The sequence below is a fragment of the Phoenix dactylifera genome, unplaced genomic scaffold (assembly GCF_009389715.1).
Source record: "Phoenix dactylifera cultivar Barhee BC4 unplaced genomic scaffold, palm_55x_up_171113_PBpolish2nd_filt_p 001976F, whole genome shotgun sequence".
Lineage (NCBI taxonomy): Eukaryota > Viridiplantae > Streptophyta > Magnoliopsida > Arecales > Arecaceae > Phoenix > Phoenix dactylifera.
This window is the reverse complement of record NW_024069258.1, coordinates 37057-44033: the sequence shown is the minus strand read 5'-3', so window position 1 is coordinate 44033 and position 6977 is coordinate 37057.

Sequence of the window (6977 nt, the reverse complement as noted above, 5' to 3'; positions counted from 1 at the left end):
GACTCGCGTTCCACAGGAGTCGACTCGAATCTCAGGGTCGAAAATCACTCTCTGACTTTTCTGTCTGTAACTCCTTGGAGTCGACTCATACTACTCCGGAGTCGACTCGGTAATCATCGGAGTCGACTCGCGCACTTTAGGAGCCGACTCGCTGACAGGTTTTGAGTTGAGTCTTTCTGTTCGTCTGTCAGTTCTCAGTCGGAGTCGACTCGTAATGATCCGGAGTCGACTCGAGCCCGTGCCAGTGATTCTGATACGCTTGAAGTCGACTCGTAATATCCCGGAGTCGACTCGAGTCTCAGACTTTGGTTCAAACTGACTTCTTAACTTATCCAAAATATCTTGAACCAAGTCTAGAAACACTTAGACAAGATTTTCACTAAAACACTCAATTGAATTCATTAGTAAACAAAAGATATACTCAAATGCTTTGAGCTCATCAAAATCAAATAGGGTTTTAATCAATCACTCCACAATCTTCCCCTTTTTGATGATGACAAAACATTGAGTATATGTAAAGTGAATTGCTCAATAAACAAGGAAATGAAATCTATAAATAAATTCAAGTGTCTGGTTTTTTTTTAATTTATCCAAACTTGAAATGTGTGAAACAATAAATTTTGGAGTTAAAGCTCCTCCTTTTATTTGGAATTATATAAGCCTTCATGTCATGCACTCAATTGTTTGGCTTATATATATTTAATGATTTGACTTTCTTAAAAATTCAGATTCTCCCCCTCAACATATGCATTCTACTTTGTTTTGATTCTCTGAATTTCCTTTTAATGCATTGAAGTTTTTGAACTGAAATTTTTGGTTTTTAGAGGGAAAATCTGTCAATTTGTTCTTGAGTAGGATTCAACTAATCTCCGAATATCCCTTGAATAGATTCTGGAGATTACTCCATTAGGAGCCCCAACAGAGAGATAATGAGCCTCGAGGTACCAAATCCACTAAGAACAAATTATGTTTTAATTTTTGATTTCTTTTATGTTGATTCCATTTACATATCTATTAAATATTTCTCCCCCTTTTTGTCATCGTATCAAAAAGGAAGTGAGTATAACACGCAATCAATTAGAGAGCAAATTGCACAAAATTGAAGAGAATATGTCTACTCATTGTATTGATGTGTATGTAAATACATTTGTGAATACAATAAGTAAAGCAAAAAGAATACATGTCAAAATACAAAAAGATATCTAAGGCTTCCTCGAGGAGGATGCGGTTCCCGTGGGCAGTCTGGACTGTTGTTCCATGAGTAGGGTGACCGCAGTGGTGACGTGCTCTAACTGTCTGATAATGGCCGAGGTGGCCCTACTGTGTGTCATGGAGAGCTCAGTCACTGTCTCCTGGAGTGTGTCCAGCTTGGCGATGAGCACATTCGCCAAGCGCTCGGCCCCCTGAGTAGTGGTGCCCATATCCTGTCGGATGCTATCTCGCAACTTTCGTGTGTTGCTTGTGATATCGCTCATGTTTGAGAATTGGGCTTGTACCAGGCTTCTGACATTGAAGATCTCCGCCCTCACATGAGCAGTCATCTCGGTCACGGCTGAGAATGAGGGAACTAATGCAGAAGATGGGGCACTGGCTGGACCTCGGAGCTCCCGAAGCAGGTCGTCCCGGAGATCTCTAACTATCTCCTGCCGCAACTCTCGGAGCTGCTCAGGAGAGATCCGGACCTCCATGGGCTGAGTGTGGAGCTGAGGAGGAGGGTCCGGCAGAGGTGGTGGGAGCAGAGGTGGAGGGAAAGGTAGGATAGTCTGAGTCTGGGTCAGGACTGGGGGAATGTCTGGTGGTATGTGTGGAGGTGGATGATTTCCTAACCCAGGTTCCCTCGACCTTTCGAAACCCCATCCTGTGTAGGGTTCCCGGACGCATGCGATCTGTCCATCGCAATGCGCGAGAGGATTCCCCCTCAGGAATGGGAATCTCGGCCTCCCTAAACAGAAGAGTGAACATCATGCCATAGGGGAGGGTGAGCCTAGGTCTATCTAGTGGCTCACATAGGTATCTATACATCATCTTGGGAAAGTTGATTGGGGTGTCCTGGAGGATGTAGAACATAAGAGCTAGGTCTCTCTCAGATACAAAATCGAAGCGGCCAGTCTTTGGAAAGAGGGACCTAGAGATGATACTCAAGAGGAGCCGCATCTCAACAGAAAGTGAGCTAGCGGACACCTCATCTAAGGGGGACTGAGGTGGATGTCCTAGAATGGCCGTAAGGGCCTCAGTCCTATCCTCGGGGTGTGTGGGAGCTACCCCTACTTGTGGAAGGTGGAGGATTTGGGCTATGAAATCCTCGAAAATAAACAATGGGACACCGGCTACAGTTCCCTCTATTCCCCCATTGCCCCTATGGACAGTACCATAAAACTCTCTAACTAGGCCAGGGTATGTGGAGAGATCTAAGGAACAAAAATACTCTAAACCCTGGGCCCGCAATCTCTCTCCTATGGTAAAGCCCTCCCGGGAGAGATAGTCAAAATCGACGTATCTCCCGGTGGAGACCGCCTTCCCGGCGCACGACCTCGAGGGAACCTCCCTTGGCGGGGAACGAGCCGGAGGTTGTGGCCTCACGGGATCGTTCCGAGCTTTGGACCGTCGCTCGGTGCCGCTCGCGGGTTGGGGCCTCTTCCGGCTTGGGACAACGGCTTTACGAGGCATGGTCGACCTAGAATGGGGTAGAACGCTAATGGATGGAGGAAGGTCGACGGAAAAAGTCCTAAGGACGGTCGGAGACGATCTAGGAGACGGCTCTAGGGTTTTTTTGAACAGTGGCGGCGGTGAATAGAAGTGTTGATAAAACGCTTGGATTAGGGTTAAAAACCCGGATCCCGACCTCGAGTCGACTCCACTGAGTCGCGAGTTGACTCGACCTCGAGTCGACTCCAAAGTATGCGCGAGTTGACTCCCCCTCATGAGCCATCGACTTAGAGTCGACTCCCGTCAATGTGCGAGTCGACTCCTCTTATGCTTCATCTTCCTCGAGTCGACTCCCGTCTGTGTGCGAGTCGACTCCTTCTTATGAGCCGACTCCGAAACTTACTCGAGTCGACTCGAACTCTGGCACGCACCTAAAAGTTATGCTATTTTCGTACCAAACCAGGGACACTCACTAAGTTATGATCTAATTTGATGATCATAGTTGAGAAACTCTATTTTTAATCATCAAAATTAATGAACTAATGGAAAATACCACTAGGATGGATCAATCACTCCTAATCCCCTCCTAAGCACACTAAATCTCTCTTCACTTAAGGGTTTTGTAAAAATGTCAGCTAATTGATCATCAGTGCAAACAAATTGAAGTGTCACATCACCATTCAGTACATGATCTCTTATGAAGTGATGTCTTATCTCAATATGTTTAGTTCTTGAATGCTGAATTGGATTTTTAGTTAGGTTAATGGCACTTGTATTATCACAATTAATGGGAATTTTATCTTGTTTAATGCCATAATCTTCCAATTGTTGTTTGATCCACAAGATTTGAGCACAACAACTCCCGGCTGCAACATATTCAGCTTCAACAGTAGATAATGCAACCGAGTTTTGTTTCTTGCTAAACCATGAGATTAAGTTTTCTCCTAGGAATTGACATGACCCGCTGGTGCTTTTTCTATCAAGTTTATATCCAGCAAAGTCTGAATCTGTGTATCCTATTAAGTTTAGGCTAGATTCTTTAGAATACCATAACCCTATATTCTTTGTTCCTATTAGGTATTTAAAGATTCTCTTGACTGCAATTAGATGAGATTCCTTAGGATTAGACTGATATCTAGCACACATGCAAACACTAAACATGATATCAGGTCTACTTGCAGTAAGATACAATAAAGATCCTATCATACCTCTATATAATTTCTGATCTACAGATTTACCTGATTCATCTTGGTCTAATTTGCATAATGAGCTCATGGGGGTGCTGATTGACTTGTTCCCTCCATATCAAACTTCTTAAGCATCTCCTTGATGTACTTAGCTTGATTGATGAAGATGCCTTCTTCAGATTGTTTGATTTGAAGCCCGAGAAAATAATTCAGCTCTCCCATCATGCTCATTTCAAATTCACTCTGCATCAAGTCAGCAAATTCTTCGCAGAGGCGATTGTTAGTAGCACCGAAAATAATATCATCAACATAAATCTGTACTAACAACATATCTTTGTTTTTCTTCTTTAGAAACAATGTTGTATCTACATTATCCCTAGAAAACTCATGTTCTAATAGGAATTTGCTAAGCCTCTCATACCATGCTCTAGGTGCTTGTTTCAAACCATAAAGTGCCTTGTTCAATTTATATACATGATTAGGGTATTGATGATTTTCAAAACCAGGAGGTTGTTCTACATATACCTCCTCATTAATATACCCATTTAAGAATGCACTTTTTACATCCATTTGAAATAATTTGAAGTCCTTAGAGCATGCAAATGCTAGTAAAAGTCTAATTGCTTCAAGTCTAGCTACAGGAACAAAGGTTTCATCAAAATCTATACCTTCTTCTTGATTATAACCCTTTGCTACTAGTCTAGCCTTATTCCTTATTACAATTCCATTTTCATCAAGTTTATTTTTATAAATCCATTTGGTACCTATAATTGAATATTCAGTAGGTCTTTCAACTAGATTTCATACTTTGTTTCTAGTAAATTGGTTTAATTCTTCTTGCATTGCATTTATCCAATTTACATCTTTTTCAGCTTCTTCTATGTGTTTGGGCTCAAAATGTGAAACAAAAGCTAGATGATTGTTTAAGTTCCTAAGAGATGCTCTAGTCCTAACAGGTTGAGATGGATCATCTAGAATTAATTCCTTAGGATGCCCGTGAGCAAACCTCCAAGCCTTAGTCAGCCCATGATCCATAATAGCCTCTTGGCTTGATGATGCATTTCCAATTAATTTTTGATTATCATCTTGTAATGTCATCTCATCTATCTTCTCTTCAAGAATTTCACCATCATCATCAAAATTAACTCTCTTGCTAGAAGAGATATCACTAAAATCATCAAAAACAACATGTATGGATTCTTCTATAACTAGGGTTCTTTTATTAAAGATTCTATAGGCTTTACTAGTTGTGGAGTACCCCAAGAATATACCCTCATCAGATTTAGAGTCAAATTTTTCTAGATTATCTTTTCCATTATTATGAACAAAACACCTACATCCAAAAATATGAAAATAGTTCACTTTTGGTTTTCTGTTTTTCCAAAGTTCATAAGGTGTTTTCTTTATGATGGGTCTTAATAAAACTCTATTTAATATATGACAAGAAGTATTGACAGCTTCTCCCCAAAAGTACTTAGGGAGGTTACTTTCACACAACATAGTTCTAGCCATTTCCTCTAGAGTTCTATTTTCCCTCTCCACAACTCCATTTTGTTGTGGTGTCCTAGGTGCAGAAAAATTGTGTATTATTCCCTTTTTACTACAAAACTCATCAAATAAATGATTTTCAAATTCGGTACCATGGTCACTTCTAATAGCTATTACAGAAGTATCTCTAGCATTTGTTACTTCTTTATGAAATTTCTTGAAAATTGAAAATGCTTGATCCTTATGGCCTAAGAACATGACCCAAGTATATCTAGAATAATCATCTACGATAACTAGACCATATTTATTTCCACCTAGACTTGTGGTTCTAGTTGGTCCGAATAGGTCCATGTGTAGTAGTTCTAGAGGTCTAGAGGTAGAGACACAATTTATAGATTTAAAGGAGTTCCTTGATTGTTTGCCAAATTGACATGCTTCACATATTTTATTCTTTTCAAACTTTAATTTTGGCAAACCTATCACAGAATCTCTTTTAACTAGTTTAGATATGGTATCCATGCTTGCATGACCTAACTTACGGTGCCATAACCAACTAGCATCATTATCCTTAGTTTCATTAACAACTAAACATGGGTTGTGTTTGGCAAGATCCTCAAGGTCTACAACATATACATTTCCACGTCTTATTCCTTTAAAAACTAAACTATTGTCATTTGGGTTTGTTATGATGCATAGTGATGGTTTAAACATAACATTATAACCTCTATCACATAATTGACTAATGCTTAATAAATTATGCTTAAGACCATCAACATATCGAACATTATCAATAAAAGTTGAAGGGGTAATTTGTACTTTACCTATACCAATGATGTGACCTTGGTTATTGTCTCCAAAAGTCACAACACCTCCCTTCTTAGCTTCAAGGGTGAAGAATTGATCCTTGTCACCCGTCATGTGTCTTGAGCAGCCACTATCCAAGTACCAACAATTTTTGTCGACCTTGGCTGCAAGACACTCCTACACAAGCAAATCATATAATCTTAGGTACCCAAGTTTTCTTGGGTCCTTCATGGTTAGTAATGTTGGTTCCTTTTGGAACCCAAACCCTCTTAATTTTTCTTTTAGTTTTTCCTTTCCTATACTTACACACATTTGCTTTATGTCCTAAAATTCCACAACAAAAGCAGGTTATTTTCTTAGTTTTACTTTCTCCTGCTTTAACAAAGAAGTTACTAAGAAGTTTTTGCTTATGTTTAGGTTTATACCCTAAACCCGCTCTATTGAATACCGCTCGTTGACTATTAAGTATCATATTCAATTTTTCAGAACTATATGTAAATTTTTCAACCAAGGGTTTGTATTTTTCAAGTTCTTTAGTTAGTGTTTGTTTTTCTGCTTTTAGATCATTTAGTTCTTTTGTGAGACTCTCATTTATATGTTTATTATTTTTGGGTTCTAATGTTTCTTTGTTCAGCCTTTCATTTTCTTTAGTTAAGGTATTATTCTTTTGTATCAAGATTTGGTTACTTGTTTTAAGTTCTGCATTTTCTTTGATAAGAACATCTTTATCCTTAACTAATGAATCATACTTACGGAGATGAGTTTGGTTAGTTACTTTTAGTTCTTTGTTTTTAACGTTTATTGTTTTGTATTCATCCATTAATTCATTGAAAGCATCATATAATTCATCGA